We start from the raw sequence: 20,009 nt of genomic DNA, 5'->3' as shown, positions 1-20,009 counted from the left end.
TTTGCCACCTAAAACAGTGGGGATCCAGGGACACAGGTCAGGTACACAGAAGAGATGGGAACCAATCACTGACAACAAGTAGGCAAGAGGATATCGAAAGAACTTACTTAATGGAAAACAAGGCAACCTGGCAACATCAGAGCCCAGCTCTCCCATCACAGGAAACATCAGAATGCCAAACAATCCAGAAAAAGAAGACTCAAACCTGAAAACATAACTCAAGATGATGATGGAAATCTTTATAAAAGAACAGTAGGAAAAGCATAAAAAAATAGAAGATTTTAAAGATGAAACAAGAAAAACATTCAAAGAAATCAAAGAACTGGAGGAAAACAGAATGCAAGAGATGAAGGAATTGAAGAAGGAATTTAAAATGGAAATGGAAACAATAAAAAAAAAACACTAAAAGAGAAACCCTGGAGTTAGAAAACTTAAAAAAGAAATCAGAAGTCACAAATGCAAGCATCTATAACAGACTAAAAGAGATAGAAGAGAGGATTTCAGGGGCCGAAGACAACATTGAAAACAGACAAAATAGTCAGAGAAGATGCAAAAGCCAAAAAGCTCCTAAGCTAAAATGTCCAGAAGAACCAGTACACAATGAGAAGACCAAACCTAAGGATAGTAGGAATAGAAGAAGGTGAAGAATACCACCTAAGAGGCACAGTAAATATCTTCAACAAAATCTGAGAAGAAAACTTTCCTACTGTTAAGAATGAGATAACCATGAGCATAAAAGAAGCCTACAGAACACCAAATAAAGTGGACCAGAAAAGAAATTCCTCAGGACACATTATAGTCAAAACAACAAAAGAATACTAAAAGCAGTAAGGGAAAAAGGTCATGTAACATATAAAGGCAGACCAATCAAAATCACACACGACTTCTCAAGAGAGACTATGAAAGCTAGAAGATCCTGGACAGATATAATGCAGACGCTAAGAGAACACAGTGTCAGCCCTAGCTGCTGTACCCAGAAAAACTCTCAATCACCATAGATGGAGAGACCAAGATATTCCAAGAGAAAACTAAATATACACAATATCTGACCACAAACCCAGCACTAAAACGAATTATAGGTGGGAAACCCAATACAAGGAGGGAAACTACATCTTAGTAAAAACAAGAGAATACCTAAGCAAGAAAACCAAAAGAAGAAGGACACACAGGCACAATTCTACCTCTAAAAGCAAAAATAGAAGGAAATAGCAACCACTATTCCTTAATATCTGTTAACATAAATGGACTCAATTCCCCAATAAAAAGATATAGGCTATCAGATTGGATACATAATAGAATTCAGCATTTTGCTGCACACAGGAAATTCATTACAGAGACAAAGACAGACACTATCTCAGAGTAAAAGGTAAGAAAGAAACCTTCCAAAGAAACAAGCTGGAGTGGCCATTCTAATATCAAATAAAATATATTTTCAACCAAAAGTTATCAAAAAAGATATGGAAGGACACTTTTTGCTCATTACAGAGAAAATTTGTCAGGAGGAACTCTCAATCCTTAACATATATGCTCCAAATATAAAAGCACTCATATTCATAAAAGAAACTCTACTAAAGCTCAAAGAATACATTGCACCCAACACAATAATATAGTGGGAGACCTCAACACCCCACTCTCATCAATGGACAGATGATGGAAACAGAAACTGAACAAGGACACAGTGAAATTATCGTAGGTTATGAACCAATTGGAATTAATATATATCTACAGAACATTTCATCCTAAACTAAAAGAATATACCTTCTTCTCAGCACCTCACAGTACCTTCTCCAGAACTGATGATGTAATCGGTCACAAAACAAGCCTCAATAGATATAAGAAGATTGAAATGTTCCCATGCATCCTATCAGATTACCATATTCTAGGGCTGGTCTTTAATAACAACAAAAACAACAAGAAGTCCATATTAACATGGAAACTACACAAAGCACTATTAAATAATAACATGGTAAAAGAAGAAATAGAGAAAGAAATTAAGAATATTCTAGAATTTAATGCAAATGGAACCACAACATATCCAAACATATGGGATGCAATGAAAGCAGCACTGAGAGGAAAACTCATATCTCTGAGTGCTTCCAAAAAGAATCTGGAGAGATCGTACACTAGCACCTTGACAGCACAGCTGAAATATCTAGAATAAAAGAAAGCAGATACACCAAAGAGGAGGAGAAGGCAAGAAATAATCCAAATCTGAACAAAATTGACCAAATAGAAACAAAAAAAACCTATTCAAAGAATCAACAAAAACAAAAGCTGGTTCTTTGATAAAATTAACAAGACTGATAAACCCTTAGACAGACTAACTAGAGGGCAAGGAGAGAGTATCCAAATTAACAAAATGAGAAATTAAAGTGGGGACATAATAACTGAAACTGAGGAAATTCAAGAAATCATCATATCATACTACAAAAGCCTATACTTAAGAAAGCTGGAAAATCTGGAGGAAATGGATGAATTCCTAGACAGATACAAGATGCTAAAATTAAACCAGGCAAGGTAAACCATCTAAATAATTCCATAACACCTAAAGAAATAGAAACAGACATCAAAAGCCTCCCAAAGCAAGCAAAAAAAAAAAAAAAAAAAAAAAAAAAAAAAAAAAAAAAAAAAAGCCCAGGTCCTCATGGGGTCAGTGCAGAATATTATCAGAAATTTATTGAAGACCTAATACCAATATTATCCAAACTATTCCAAAAAATAGAGTCAGTTAGGACACTACCTAACTCATTTTTACAGGCCACAATAACACTCTTTCTTAAACCACAAAAATACCCTACGAAGAAAGAGAACTTCAGACCAATCTCACTTATGAAGATTGATGCAAAAAAATTAGGGAATATATACCCTTCACAATATTTACGAACAATATGAAATACCTTGGTGTGACTCTAACTGAGCAAGTGAAGGACCTGTATGACAAGAACTTCAAATCTCTAAAGAAGGAAATCAAGGAAGATCTCAGAAAATGGAAAGATCTCCCATGCTCATGGATTGGAAGGATCAACACTGTAAAAATGGCCATCTTTCCAAAAGCAGTCTACAGATTCAATACAATCTCCATCAAAATTCCAACACAATTCTTCATAGAGTTGGAATGAGCAATGTGAAATTTCATCTGGAATAACAAAAGACCAAGAACAGCGAAATCCATCCTCAACAACAAGAAAAATCTGCGGGAATCACCATCCCTGACCTCAAGCTATATTACAAGGCAATTGTGTTAAAAACTGCACAGTACTGGTACAGAGATAGGCACATGGATCAATGGAATAGAATATAAGATCCAGAAATGAGCCCTCATATATACAGTAACTTGATTTTTGACAAAGGAGCTGTAAACATCCAATGGGAAAAGCATAGCCTCTTCAACAAATGGTGTTGGTCCTACTGGAACTCAGCATGCAGAAGTATGAAAATAGACCCTTTCTTATCTCCTTGTACAAAGTTCAAGTGCAAGTGGATCAAAGATCTCCACATTAAACCAGGTAAACTGAAATTATTAGAAGAGAAAGTAGGGAAAACCTTAGAACACATAGGCACAGGAGAAAATTTCCTGAACAGAACACCAGTGGCTTGTGCTCTAAAGTCAAATGTTTCTTTGAGGCTAAAGACACTTTCAAGAAAACAAAGCGGCAGATAACAGATTGGGAAAGCATCTTTGCCAACCCCGCATCTGACAGAGGCCTAATATCCAAGGTATCCAGAAAACTCAAGAAGTTATATACCAGAGAATCAAACAATCCTATTAAAAAATGGGGTACAGAGCTACACAAAAAGTTCTCAATTGAGGAATATCGAATGGCTGAGAAGTATCTAAGGAAGTGCTCGACATCCTTAGTCATCAGGGAAATGAAAATTAAAACATCTCTGAGATTCCACCTCACATCAGTCAGAATGGCTAAGATCAAATATTCAGATGACAGCAGATGCTGGCGAGGATGTGGAGAAAGAGGAATACTTCTCCACTGTTGTTGGGGTTGTAAACTGGTACAACCACTCTGGAAATCAATCTTGCGGTTCTTCAGAAAATTGGACATAGTATTACGTGAAGTTCCAGTTATTCCACTTCTGGGCATATGCCCCAGAGATGCTCCAACATACAAGAAAGACACATGCACCACAATGTTCATAGCAGCCCTATTTATAATAACCAGAAGCTGGAAAAAAACCCAAATGTCCTTCAGTAGAAGAATGGATACAAAAATTGTGGTATATTTACACAATGGAGTACTACTCAGCTATTAGAAACAATGACTTTATGAAATTCTTAAGAAAATGGATGCAACTAGAGAATATCTTCCTGAGTGAGTGGGACATCTTAGAAGCCTTAATATGAGGCTGAGTGGTAGTAGAGCTGAACAGCCCACTGTATTTCTTTTATTTGAACCAACAGGTGATTTGCTCGTATCTACTCCTCCAGCTTTATTCTGTTGTCCAGTCAAATGGCCCACTCTTCTAAGTGCTGCAGCCTAGGAAGGGCTGGGCTAGCTCTCCAGGTTTCAGTGCCACAGGGCTCGTTCACCTATGCCCCACTACAAAGATCATCTCTACTGTGATATCCAGGTGAGGAGCAGGACTAGCTTTCCTGAGTGCTGCAGCTGTGAAACCATTCATCTTAATTGTGTTTCTTTTATAATAGTCAATTTGTACATTTATTGCAAAAAGCAGTTTCATTGAGAAGTCAGGGCTAAACTTAACTAAATGCCTGTCTTGATCTGATCCCAGGAGAGAGCCCAATGTTAAACATAAGAACAAAGCGAAGCACTATCTGACTTATAAAGTATCATAGATAATTTAGTGGAAGAGGCAGGAAAATAAGTCTTTATCTCATTGAATTTACAAAGGAACTTTTATAAAATTATTGAGAAGCTCTCATATAGCACAATGATTTTACTTATTAAAAAGAGATTAAATTATACACTACAATAAAAAAGAATTATTACATTAAATTATTTTAAAAGTATGTCCTTTGTGTGTATGTGTATTTTATGCCTATGTGTACATATATGTGTGTGTGCACATATATGTGAACCAAATAAGTGTCTGGTGCCTTTAGTGATCCGATGAAGGTGCCTTTAGTGATTTGAAAATGAGTTATAGATGGTGGTACTGGCATTATAATTTGTGGGTACTGGGCACCAAACTCAGGTCCACTAAAAGAGCAAAAAGTGCCCTTAACTTTTGAACCATTTATTCAGCTTCCATCTTCAATTATACTCAAAAGCAAACTCCAATTAGTTGCTGGAAAGAAACTAAAAGAAAGCATCTGCATTCCATTCTAAGCAGACACAAAAATAAACTACTGTATGAAGTCTACAGTAGCTACAGCAAAGATGATAGTGAGAGTGGTGTAACACAGAGAAGTAAGAAAGGGACCATATAACCGATGATAAAAACAACCCATGCATCCAACCATTCAACTTCAAAACAGCTTGGAGCCACAGTTGCACAATTTTTTGGATTGTCCCATGGTATAGGAAGACTTCTACTACTCATTTGTTTAAACCCTTCTCTAAGACTGTAATCCACTAAAAGATTTTTTTCTTTGCTGAACAAATAAGTGATCTTAAATTCAACCATGCAAACAATTAAGCAGATTAATTTGTGTAAGCCATCATTCACAAATGGAGTAGGCAATGAATATGAGATGCAAAGATGAGTTTGAGTGTTGAGAAGTAAAGCACCTCTTTTTCTGAAAAATTCAGTTAACTGGAATGAAATATTTTTTAATTATAGAAAGCAAACTTCTGTTCTTGTCATTTTTCTCCTCTCCCTCTCTCCCCCATCTCTTTCATTTTTGTTTGATACAGTTGATATCATCTTATAGACATACCATATCCTTCAACACACAACTAGTTAGTTTTCTAACATGCTTAGGTGGGTTGAAAATTAATACAAACATTGTTTTCACACGCTGGGTTTGGTTATTTGAAATGAGTCTTTCTTTATGATGTTGCTTTCTTTCATTATTAAGACCATACTGCAAAACCCACATTATTGAGGAAAGCACTTTCTAGAAAGTAAATTAACATTAATTGCATAAAATTATATGTCAAGGAAGTATAGTTTTAAATATAAATAGCTTTGGAATGGAAGATTCAGGACCAGTCAAAAGTATACAATGTACATTTGTCTTTTTCTCTTAGGAAAACAGAAAATTATGTTATGAAGAGATATAATTTTAAAATATATACTGGATAATTTAAATACTCTTTATAGTTACTAGAGTTAATAAGATATTCATTATTTTATTTTTATCTAGCGTACATATATTTTGTTACAGAGCAATATGTGATCACAGAATAACTTATTTAACACAATAGTTATTTTATTTTTCAATTTTAAAATTATTTGACCACTTCATTCAATTGTATAATGAAGTTAAATATTTTAATCAAGACTGGGTAATTTTCCTCATGATTTTGTTTTTTTTTCAATTTCTATTTACTGGGGAAAGGAATAATAAAATGTTTAAAACATATATATATATATATATATATATATATATATATATATATATAATTACATTGCTTATCACTAATCAAATATAACCAAAGAGCATTTAAAAACAAGATTAATTAATGATATAATTTGTTTTATTTTGAAGATTTTTGAATTATTAAACCATAGAAATGTCAGATGTATGTATATATATGCATGTATATACATACATATATATATATATATATATATATATATATATATAATATGTATATGCAGAAAGTCATATTTTAAACAAAGGTTCTTCAGTTTATGACAGGGTTATATTTTAACAGAAGTATAATCACTTGAAATGATCACGTGTCAATAATATACTTATTTAATGCTCAGGATGTACTGAACCCCATCATCTGCAAAGCAGTTCAGTATGAGGCTGCATTTCTAACCTCAGATCACTGGGAGCTGGGCTTTGTTGCTCAGCATCTTGAAAGGGTTTTCTAAGACATCTGGCTAGCCTGCAAAAACACCAAAATTCAAATCCAAAATTAGATCTATATTGGGTGTGTTATATCTTCTTACTACCCTGGAGGTGAAAAACCATGAGTGAAGCTATTTAAAATAAGGTTTATTTGTCTATTTTATCTTCATAATAGGTTAAACAGAGAATGCTTCATTGCTATGTCAAGATCAAAAAATTAAAGATCAATATGGCTGAATGATTGGTGTCCAGTTTGTCAACAATAATTAGAAGAACTGCTTTGAAACTCAAGGCTTTGTAGTCCTCTATGTATTTTGTACTCTCTCATACTCCCCAGAACAGTGAATCTATCCAAAGATACTCTGTGTTATATAACTTGTCCTAAGGAGACTTTTTAAAAATGTTTTTTAAAAAACTTAAAGTGTCAACAACAGAAAAAGAAATCATTCCACTCAAGTGCCATTTGGTGAACTGATGAGTTTACCAGGAAAAAGAATAAACTGTTGTTATTTACAGGAGCATGTATAAGTAGTTCTCTGTCCCTGAAAGCCCCACTCTAGCATGGGTCATAGTTGAGGAATGATCCATCAGTGGAGTTCACGGTACAATTCGCAGGCAGCTCCAATGAAGATTCTCTTCTACTGCAGTAGAGCTTTAATCCTATAGCTCTGAGGAGGGAATTACAAGTGTTCAGCAATCTTAATTTTGTGAGCTTCTTGAGTTCTTTCCCGGAGAAAACATTTTAATTTGGAGGACATAAATATAGCACACAGCACTTCCTTGCTTCTACATCCTACTGCCATTTCTTCCTGTTCCCTTGAGTTTCAAAAGTGTGATAAAGATTGATGATTATTTTCTTATTATGGCCAGATATCAGGCACCATGCCACTCCATAATCATATATTCTCAGCGGCTCTTAGTTGTGAGTTACTGTACTAACCACCACCTACCTACTCTAAATACGAATGTTCACCTCATGACCAAGGATGATAGAAACCATAATCTATGGGCATATACTTGAATGCTTAGAAGGTTTTTGATAAGCAACAGTAAAAAAAAGTCTCCAGCTACAATTTTTTTCCTGTAACAGTACCAAATAGAAGTCCCATCTTAGAATTATGCTTCCTACTCTCCACCCCTTATGAAGTAAGAAGATAGAAGATCCAACAATGAAATAAATCCTGAAGTGGATAAATGGGAGAATCCGGTTATCGAAAGTGTCCATACGAGTCTCTCAAAATGAAGATAATGAATCCCCTAGTGACTGGATAAACCACACAGTGTGCAAACATTGTTCTAGCTTTCTGGCATTAGAGTATCTTCTAGCTGCAGGATATGGAGGAATAACCCAAGGTTAGCTACTCAAATCATGCTGTGGAGAAGCCTAGCTTACAGGAAGAATAAGGTTTCAAGAAGTGAGATTTCCCAGGACAAGAAAGGCATATGCCAAGTAAGAAATTCAGAGACTTGAGTACAACCCAAGTACTCAGCATCATGCTTATTGTTGACTTGGAGGGCAGACATGGAGGGACGAATCTGATGTTAAGAACTTTTCCACAAGACCAGGATTCAATTCCTAGCACCTACATGGTAACTCATAACCATCTGTAAAGCCAATTCTGAGGGAATTCAGTGCCTTCTTCTGGCCCCTGAGTGTACCAGTCACTAACAATGTGCACAGACACACAAGCAGGTAAAACACCATACATATAAGAATGGCAAAATATGATTTAAAAAATTAAAAAGAATATAGAGGAGCAAGTCGAGATTAATGAAAGGTCTGCTCCATTTGAAAAGACATAGAAAGCAGTGCTCATTTTTTCTCACTGGATCAGGAATGGAGCTTTGCTTTACCTCTGGGGGTGAACTTCCTGTCAGCTTGCAAGGCCTTGGACTAGGTATTCAAAGGGCCTTGCCCCAGTAGAGGAAAGTTGCCACTGACTAAATATTTATCCCCCTAATCCTACCCAACAGAAGGTAATAATAAATAATAAAATCATTACATGGTCCTGGGGAACGAGACATACAAAACAAACACAGGCACACACACACACACACACACACACACACACACACACACACAAACTTCACCAACCAAGAAGAGATTAATAGTATATGCCATTAATCTAAGATTCCAAACACCTGTAAAAAAAACAAAACTCTATGTCCCAAGGGAAATAAAGATGAATCAGAATATTTTCAAACCTGTTTATGCAGCTGTTAGGTGTGCTAAAATTTTAAGGAAATGAAATGAAAAGTTACTAGAAATATGTTTTAGATGAGAAATAATACAAGATGCATACATAAAAGAGTAAATACTTTTGGAAAGAATATAAATTAAACTTTGGCCTTAAAGTGAAGATGGGCTAAGTATAATTAACATTGAATTTGACATGGTGAAAGAAAAAGCAGTGATCTTGAAAGTGCATAATAGAAACCAGGCAAAATAAAACAAACAAAACAACACAACACAAAACAACAACAACAACAAAAAATGGGGACTGAAGGAGAACAATAAAAGGTAAACTGAATACAGATATGACCTCCCAGAGTAGAGTTTTGGAGGCAGAAAAAAATGGAGAGACGGCAACATCACAGATGTTTCCACACTGGTGGGTCCAAGAACCTCTATGAATTACCAGCAGTAAAATGAAAACAACAGCTGAGAAGCTGTGGTAAAGGCTCTGTCCCCATAAAAACCAGGACTTTCCAGGTTACTCTTTGGAAGTAAGGTCATTGAAGAGGCAGCACATAAACTTCCTTCAAGTGACAAAAGGGAAAGCTGTCATTCCAGACAATTCTATGTTCAAAAAGACTGCCCCTTAATGGGACAGTTAAATATACAGCATTAGGGAAAGCTAACACAGGGAAGTTAAAGAAATGTCTTAGTTTTGATCTTCACTAAAGTAAATGTTGAGACTTCCAGACAGAAAGAAAGGTACACCATAGAGAATTCCAAATCTCCATAAAGAAAAAGAAAACACTAGAAAGGGAAACTATCTAGTTAAATTTCTTATTTAAACTTTCAAGTTAACTCATCCATGTTATTAGGCAAAAACCACATTTACATTGTCTATGAGATATGCTATGTTTTATTAATGTGCTGACAGTTTCACTCATGTATATTCCTATTCCAACTGCTTTTCTACCACACACACCTTCTTTCATCTTCCTCCCATTCCTAGCAACTCTCAACACCCCCACATCCCTACCATTCCTACCAGCCCCATTCTCAGATTCATGAGTCTTGGTTCTGTTTGGTGTTTCACTTAAACAGGGCCATGTGTGTAACTCCTGGGTTGGAATTATCTGTTGAAGGCTGGGGGTGGAAGGTGGCCATCAGTGAGCACACAAATGAAAGCAACACCTCCCCTTCTCTGGCTCTATTGCATATGTTTCAGCAATGAGGGGTAGAGTCCCCGAGCCCTTCCTCCATTCACATCTGACACCCAAGGGCTGCATGTTTGTACAAAAACAGTGTAGGCATTACCAACTATTGTGAGTTCTTAATAGCAGTGGTTGTGCCATGGCAAGAAGATGGCATTTTGCAGAACCTGTTCTCATCTTTGAAAGAGAATTAAAGAAATAAAAGCTGAAACAAATTGAAAGCATTTAAGTAATAAACTGGCATTTTATATTATTAATTGTACATATATGTAGCTATTGTCTATGATTGACATGTAAATTAAACAAAATGTTTATTTTAAAGTAGTATACATAAATATGATCACATATGCAAATATACATTGAAGTATATCTATTATCAGATTAGGTTTAAACAGTGAGACCTGCCTATTTGTTGCTTGCTAGGAGTATGCATGAAGAACAAAAATACAAGTGGATTAAATATGAGCAACAGGTTAAGACACAATGCTTACATTAAAATAAAACTTGAGTGGATATACTTATATTAGGCAAAATGACCTCAAAACAACAATGAATATTATCAGGTCTGAAGATAATGTTTTCTTAAAGACAAAGATCAACCATCCAGAAGGCACTTGGATTTAATGGCCTTGTACCTAAAATAAAAGAGAAGTAAGCAAGAGTTTATTTTTTATTAATCATTTGTTTAGGTCAAAAGGATTTTCAAGTAATGTATAAACACACTTCATGTAATCTATTTCTAAAAATACTTCAATCTAGAATTTTACCCATTAAAATAAAAATAATTTATCAAGCAGAGTAAAGTTGTAGTTTCTGTCCTGTATCCTGAAGAAGCAAACCAAAGACCTAGCTCCATTGGAAGAAACAGATGTCTTGAAACAGAATGACTAGAGTAAAATCAGGTGCCTACCTCAACCCAGCTGTTTACTCTCTGGAGAGAGCAGAAAAGAAGTGCACAGTATGGTTCATGTAAATGAGCATCCACTAACTGGGTCCCCAGCAGAATAAGTAGATTTAAAATATAGAATATGAGTGCTACACAGAAATTAACCAAATGTAAAGTGTTATTAATCCTAATTAATATTAGGAATTTAATATTTTCTTCTATAATTATACAGATTTATCCTAATAAACATTTAAGTACCTCTTAATATTAATGTGTGGGAATCAGGTTGAATTATCATTCATGAAGCTGGAGAGCCTTGCACACTTTTATTTCTTTCAAAAGATGTGAATAGATATCTGTTTACATCAGATGATGTACCAATGACAGATGATTCTGATCACAGACCAGAGAACCAACTCTGACCTAGCCGAACTTGCTAGGTTAATGGGTGCTCTGAGTTACTTACAGGAACCTGAGTAAGGGGTTTCTTACAGGAATATGTGTGACTCAGTGATGGACGCAACATTAGAAGGCCTACCTCAGCAGGCATAATGATTCACAAAATCTGCACCTCTCAAGCTTCCTGCTAATCTTGCAGGCAGCTCAACTAAAGAGTCAAGTGTCCCTAAGCAAGTTTACTGCTTTTGTAACATTGAGGAGAAGGGGACATGAGAAACTTCTAACTTTCTGAGGCTCTAGACTTCATTAATATCTCTCTCTCTCTCTCTCTCTCTCTCTCTCTCTCTCTCTCTCCCACTCTCCTCTCATTTTATTTTTTACATTTCAAATAATATCTCCCTTCCCAATTTTCCTAACATAACCCTCCATCACATCCCCTGCCCATTTTTACTCCTCCATTCATCTACTCCTCCCATTTATTCCTTCCGACCTCACTGCTCTAGCATTCTCCTATTCTGGGGCATCAAGCCTTCACAGGACCCCCTGATGCCATATAGGGCCATCCTCTGCTACATATGTAGCTACAGCCATGGATCTTTTCATATATCCTCTTTAGTTGGTAGTTTAGTCCCTGACTGCTCAAAGTGGTCTGGTAAGTTGGTATATTTTCTTCCTATGGGGCGGCAATTTTCTTCTGCTCCTTCCCGTAGCTCTTCCATTTAGAGTCCTCAGGCTCAGTTTGATGGTTGGCTGTATCTGTATCTGTATTAGTCAGATGCTGGCAGGGACTCTTCCCATCTCAAAAAGTTTAACCCAGAATTCTTCCTGAGTAAAGGAAACTTGGGGACAAAAAATGGAGCAGAGACTGAAAGAAAGGCTACCCAGAGACTGTAGCACATAGGGCTCTATCCCATCTACAGACACCAAACCCTGACACTATTGCTGATGCCAAGAAGTGTTTACTGACAAAAGCCTGGTGTGCCTATCCCTCGAAGAGTTTCTTAATTCCTCTGTTGTGAATTCTCAGTTTAGTTCTATACCCCATTTTTTGATTGGGTTGTTTGGTTTTTTGGTGAGTATGGGATGCTCACAAAAAGGGACCTATCATGCCTCTGAAAGACTCAACAAAGCAGATGAAAGCGTCAGATATAGATATTTACACTCAATCAACCAAGATAAGCTGCTGACCCTTGTGGCTGAATTAGATAAAAAGGTTGAGGAAAGTGAAAAGGCAAAGATTGAGGAAGTCTCAATTAACCCCTGAGCTCTCTCAGACACCGGATGACCAACCAGGCAGCATACACTAGCTGATATAAGGTATCCAACACATATACACCAGAGGATTCTCAGGTATGGGTTCACTCAGAGAAGATGCACCTATCCCTCAAAAGACTTGAGGTCTCACAAAGTTTAGCGGTCTGGTGGAATGGGTGGGGACATCCTTGTGGAGAGAGGAGGGTAGGGGAGGAGGTATGAGATGTGGAACAGAAGGAGGGTAGACTGGTGTGGGAGGGGGTAAAATCTTGAGTGCAAAAATTAAAAAAAAAATAAAAAAATACATTTTTAAAAAGTTGTAAGGGGAAAAGGTCAAGCAACATATAAAGGCAGAACTTTCAGAATTACACCTGACTTCTCAACAAAGACTCTAAAACCAGAAGATCTAGAAAGATATCATGCAGATCCTTAGAGAAAACAGATGTCAACCCATAGTACTATATCCAGCAATGTTCTCAATTACTATAGATGAAGAAACCAAGATAATCCTTGACAAAATAAATTTAAACAATATCTTTCCATTAATGCAACCCTACAGAGGATACCAGATCGAAAACTCCAATACAAGGGGGATAACTATATCCCCCAAAAATACAAGAAATTAACCATCTCACAACAAAACCAAAAGAATAGAATCACACAGATATAATATCACCTCCAACAAGAAAAATTAATAGGTACTAACAATCATTTGTCATTAATATCTCTCAACATCAAAATGAGATTGTGTGGTGTTTTTCTTCACGTGGTCACTCAACTGAGCTCTACAGACTTGACATGCATGGGGCTGGCATTGCAGTGACCCACCATGGGAATAAGATGGTGGTCAGTGCCTGGATATAAAATTAACTCAAACATATCAGTCACCTTCTTTATACAAATGGTAAATGGCTGAGAAAGAAATAAGGGAAACAATACCATTCATAACAGCCACAAATAACATAAAATATCTTGGTGTGACTCTAACCAAACAAGTGAAAGATCTGTATGGCAAGAACTATAAGTTTCTGAATAAAGAAATCAAAGAAGACATCAAAAGATGGAAAAATCCCCCATGCTCATGATTCCTTAAGATTAACATAGTAAAAATGGCCATCTTACCAAAAGCAATCTACAGATTCGATGCAATCCCCATCAAAATTTTAACACATTTCTTAATAGACATGAAAAAAGCAATTCTCAATTTATATGGGAAAAAACAAAACAAAAACAAACAAACATAAAAACCATGGTAACCAAAACAATTCTGAACAATAAAAGAAATTCTGGGGCAATTAACATCCCTGAGCTCAAGGTGTATCACAGAAAAAAAATATTGAGTGATATCGGTAGAGAGACAGGCAAATTGATCAATGGAGTAGAATTGACAAATTAGAAACAAACCCACACACCTATGGGCCCCTTGGTCTTTGACAATGAAGCCAAAATCATACAGCAAAAAAATGAAATCATCTTCAACTAATTGTGTTGGTCTAACTTGCTGTCTGCATGTAGAAGAATGCAAATTGACTGATATTTATCACCCTGCACAAAGCTCCAGTCCAAGTGGATCAGGAACCCCAGCATAAAACCAGCTATACTGAATCTACTAGAAGATAAAGTAAAAAAATACTCTTGAACATGGGCACAGGGAAAAACTTCCTGGACAGAACACTAATGAATAGCTCAGGTTTTAAGTTCAACATTTGATAAATGGGACCTCTTTTTTAAGTCAAAACACTGTCAATAAGAAAAAAACGAAACAGAACAAAACAAAACAAAACAAAAAACCCCAACAACCTACATATTGAAAAGATCTTTACTAACAGTACATCCAGCAGAGTCTTAATATCCAAAATATATTAAAAACTTAAGAATTCAGACTCCCCCAAACCAAATATTCTAATTTAAAATAAGATAAAGAGTTAAAGAGAGAATTCTCCACAAAGGAATCTTGAATGGCCAAGAAAAACTTAAAGAAATGCTCAACATCCCTAGTCTTCAGGGAAATGCAAATCAAAACCACCGGGAGATTCCACCTCACACCAATCAGTATGGCTAAGATCAAATACTCAAGTGATAGCTTATGCTGACAAGGATGTGGAGAAAGGGGAACACTCCTCCATAGCTAGTAGGATTGCAAACTGATAAAACCGCTCTAGAAATTAATCTGGTAGTTCATCAGAAAATTGAATTTTTTTTTCTGATGACCCAGCTATACTGCTCCTGGGCGTATACCCAAAACATGCTCCAGCATACCACAATATGATACCATAGCATCATCGACTATGATCCTAACAGCCTTACTTGTAATAGCCTGAAACCATAAACAACTCAGATATTCCTCAACTGAAGAATGGATACAAAAAATGTGGTTTATTTAGGCAACAGAATGCTATCCAGCTATTAAAAATGAAGACATCATGAAATTTGCAGGCAAACTGATGAAACTAGAAAATATCATCCTAAGTGAAGTAACCCAAACTCAAAAGGACTTGTTTGATATGTACTCACTGATAAGTGGATACTAACCCAAAAGTACAGATTTCCATAATATATCCCCCAGACTGTAAGAAGTTAAACAAGAAGAAAGACACAAGTGAGGATGCTTCAATATCACTTAGAAGGGGGAACAAAATAATCACAGGTGGACCTGGGTGAGACAGGGAGCAGAAAGGGAAAAGGGCTCAGGATCTGGTGTGGGGATGGGGAAGATACAAGAGAAAGTCCAGAGGGTCAAGAGAATGGATGAAAATATGTAGCTACCTTGGGTGGGATGTGGGGTCCTCTAGGATTCAATATGGGTGACCTTAGCTGAAATGTCCAACATTGGGGAGATGGAACCTGAAGAGACTAATTCCACAAGTTACCAGGGTTCTCAGTAGAGGGATGGAGATATTAACTCACCTTCAGAACTTTTGACCCAGAATTGATCCTGTATAAAAGAAATGCAGGGACAAAAATGGAGCAGAGACTGAAGGAAAGGCCACCCAGCGACTGGCCAAATGTGGAATACATCTCATGGGCAGGCGCCAAAACCTGATACTATTACTGATGTCATGCTGTACTTGCAGTCAGAAGCCGAGCATGACTGACCACTAACTAAAATCTTCTTCCAGCAACTGACTAAGAAAGATGCAGACATGCACAGCCAACCATTGAACTGAGGTTTGGGACCCTGATTGAAGAGTTAGGGGAAGAATTGTAGGAGCTGAAGGAGCAACCCCATAGGAGGACCAACAGTATCAACTATCCCATATCCCTGGGTGTTCCCAGAGACTATGTCACTAACCAAAGAGCATATACAGGCTGGTCTGAGGCCCTACATACACATGTAGCAGAAGAATGTCTTGTTTGACCTCAGTAGGAGAAAATGCACCAAATTTCAGAGACTTAAGTCCACAGAGAACAAACAAGGATGCCCCTGTGGTGCCTGTGAAACACCCTCTGAGAGGTGAGGGAGGGGATGAGGAATGGGGTGAAGAACTCTGGGATAAGGGACCAGAAGGAGGACAACATTTGGGATGTGAATAAATAAAATCAATAATTAAAAAAAATAATTGAACTCAAATGGAGGGATTCTTATCACAACATTATTCATTATCACTAAAACCTGAGAAAGCTCAAATTTATATGAACTGATAAATGGGCAAATAATACTACAGCTTTGCAATGATTGCTACTGAAGAACAAAAATAAGTGAACTGCTAAGCTTGCTAGAACATGGATGAGATTTAGTAACATTATTCTGTGAGAAGCAAGGCATAAAATGGTTGCATGGTTCCATTTATGTGACAGTTCAAAATGAAAATATTTTAAAGGCAATTATTATATCAGTGATAGTCATACTGAAGGTCAGAAAAGGAGGATGCTCGGGAGCATAAGGGTTAAGGAACTACTGTCCACCTGGATTACAATGGTGACTACATAAGTGTGTCACAACTCAGTCCAAATACAAAATCTGCTGTCATAGAAATATCCTAACAGTAGAAACGAGTACATTTACTATTAGACTGCTTTTAAAGAGCTTGAATATTATATACTAAGGTATACAATATGGAAATAAATTCCTTTCCTAAAGACCCAAATATTTCTCATCTTTGGTTGGTATTTTTAATTGTATATTTTACATTTCTCTTTCTACTTTTGTCTGGAAAGATTATTATATGACATGAATATTATTTTTGAGACTAGAAATGTTATTTTTCTTACAAAGTAACTATATATTTAAGACATTTCATAAGATATTTAAATGTATTGGATTCTGTTTCCAGAGTATTAGGCAAGGTTTTTTGGAGAAAGATAACAGATATTACATATGGAGAGCAAATATTATATATATTATAGATATAGATAATTGATAGACAACTTATAGCTAAATATAGATACATATGTAAATTATATAGAGTTGTTTTATTTTATGAATCAATAAATAAATATATAGATCGATAAGTAGGTATATAGATGATTTATATGATTTTTAATATGACAGATAAGGAGATAATATGATATAGCAATAGATATATATTACTCCAGACACTCCAAATAAAGCGTTTTTAGATTTCCTGACTCACCCTCTGCTAATATGTTCTTCCATGCATGCTGGAGACCAGTTCTCCAACCTCCACATAGAAGACAAATGACTTTTTATAAATGTTGTGTTGCAAACATCTTTATCTAAGTGATCACAATACTTCTCAGTTGTCAAAACTGCTAAGCACATTGTAAGGATGGTGTGAGAACACTGTAGCTATTGACATTATTAGCATGGGTAAGTGTGGATGTCCACTCGAGAGCCAGTTGGAAGTGAGTTCTGGAGCAATCCTAACTAATGTCTTTGTCACGTCACCACAGATAATTTACCTGGAGTCTCCATGTCAGCCTGTTCTGTTGTCATTAAATTGAGAATTGTTAATGAAGACTGTCTCAAGGATAATAAGCCATGTGACATCTTTAGGTTCTATGTGGAAGGATGAGATATGTTTAACTTAGCCGTTATTAGAAATACACTGTTATAAGAAATATAGCCGTTATAAGAAATACTTATACTACACTGAGATCAAAATGGGAAAATATACTTCTAGGTCTCTTTGAGGAACTTGGGAACTGCCAAAAATAGTACTTGTTTTGAAGGAAGCAAATTCATAGCCTCTGGAGCACTGGAGTCATTTGCTCATCAATGCCCCTTCCCTTGGACAGCTAATGTTTTCTAGATGAGGAAACCTTTGTAGGGAACTGGGTCACTTTCAATGAACAATAGTCATACATCAGCACTGAATAGACTGACAGGTCATTTGATCTGTAAAAAACAGCTCACTCTGAGCTCTGAAATGTTCAAATAAAACTGAACAATTTTTTAAAATAAAATGTTGAGTTTTCAACCTAGAGATAAAATGTACTTTCGTGGTGCTCTCAGTTAAACCATGAAAGCAAGGTCATGAATTCAGCCAAGATGGAATTGGTGAGATCATTAGGAAGTCTGTCTTTGACCTGTTGCCTTCACTGTTTGCTGATGTGTGTCTCCCAGCACTGAATTGTTTTCCAGATTACTCATGAAGTGAGGCACCTTAGAAATGGGAAAAAATAAAGAGAAGTTATAGACATAGGGCTTTCAGAAACATAATATCTAGGACATAGTAGTACTAATAACTTATCGAGTTAAATGATGACTTCTCTGACTGGAGCATTATAGTATGAGAGAGAGAAAGAGAAAGGGGGGAGGAAGAAGGGAGGAAGAGAGAAAGGGAGAGAAGTAAAGAGAGGGCTTAATTGAAGGCAAGAGGGGCTGATACTTTCCTTTTAGTTTCTAGATTAATATACATACTTTTAAATTAAAATGAGCTCTTAAAAATACAATGTGCTGTTGTGTATGGGCGTGGCTGCAGAAAATGGCCCTGCTCTGAGCTGAGGGTGGTTTGCAGCGGCAGCAAGCCAAATCCACTGTGGGTGTGGAGACAGCCAGTATCACTCCACCCTGCTGTCGTCTTGCCTAATTAGCTGGTGTGTGGAAAACAATCTTGGGAGGCCGAGTAATCTCTCATTTTGGTGTCGTGATGCAATGACGCAGTTACATCCTACCTGTGGCGCGGAAACGCTGAGTCTTCTCTGACATCCGTTTTCTGGGAAGAGGCAAGTGAAGAGATGTGAGGACTGCAGTTCTCACAGAGCCTCACGCTAGAGCCTTGCTTGCTTTACTGACCTTTGAGTTCAACACAAAGTGTCACAATACTAGTTTAGTGTGTACCCGCCCTCCTTTCCAAGGGCAAAGTTAGTATCACTTTAGGGCAACAAAATGTGTCTTTGCCAGATCACTCATCCTATGTTTCTCACTCATCAGTTAGGATGGTTCAGGAACACATTTGTGTTTCAGAAAAAAAGAAGAAAGAAGGAAACCATTGAGGTTAGACTTGGCTGAGAAAGCACATTTGGCCCTCATCAACACAGATCTTTGTTCGATTCTTTAGAAGTTTATTGCCCCAAAAGAACCATAGGTTCACAAACAGGACTTAAGCTGGTAGCAACCTTGGGTATATTTGAAAATACTAATAATCTTGTTATTTTCCCAACAACTGCCACATGGAAGACACTGATCAAGGACAAATGGATAGATAGCAGCAAAGGCTAGAAGCTCCAACTTTCCCAATTCCCAATCCTGTGTAGATCCTTTTATTCTTCTTTAAAGATTTTTATTTTTATTGACTCTATGTGGATGTTTCCATCTGAATACATGTGGTACCCCCAGAAGACATATAGGAGCAGTTTATATCTTAAAACTAGAATTACAGATTATCTAAGTTTCCATGTGAATTCCAGGAATACAACCTAGGTCTCTGGAAAGAGCATTAAGAGTCCTCAAATGCTTGCTAAGCCTCCTCTCCAGGCTCTGTAATCTTTTTTTCCCAATACACTTACAAGTGGATTAGGGAATTGTCATTTTATCATTTTATAGTCCACAGAACATGCTCAGATTTGTGTACATCACTTAATGCACAGTTTGGCTCTAGGTTACTAAAGTCACTAATGGATTAAATGTTAAGTTTTTATTAACTTTTCTGTTTCCAGTAGCTGCCACTAGGAGGCTGTTCGCTCCAACAGGACATTTGGGAGTGTGTGTAGATAGTTTGGTTGTACATAGAATATGGA

This window comes from Micromys minutus (genome assembly GCF_963924665.1).
Source record: "Micromys minutus genome assembly, chromosome: 8".
NCBI lineage: Eukaryota > Metazoa > Chordata > Mammalia > Rodentia > Muridae > Micromys > Micromys minutus.
This window is presented reverse-complemented; position numbering follows the sequence as displayed.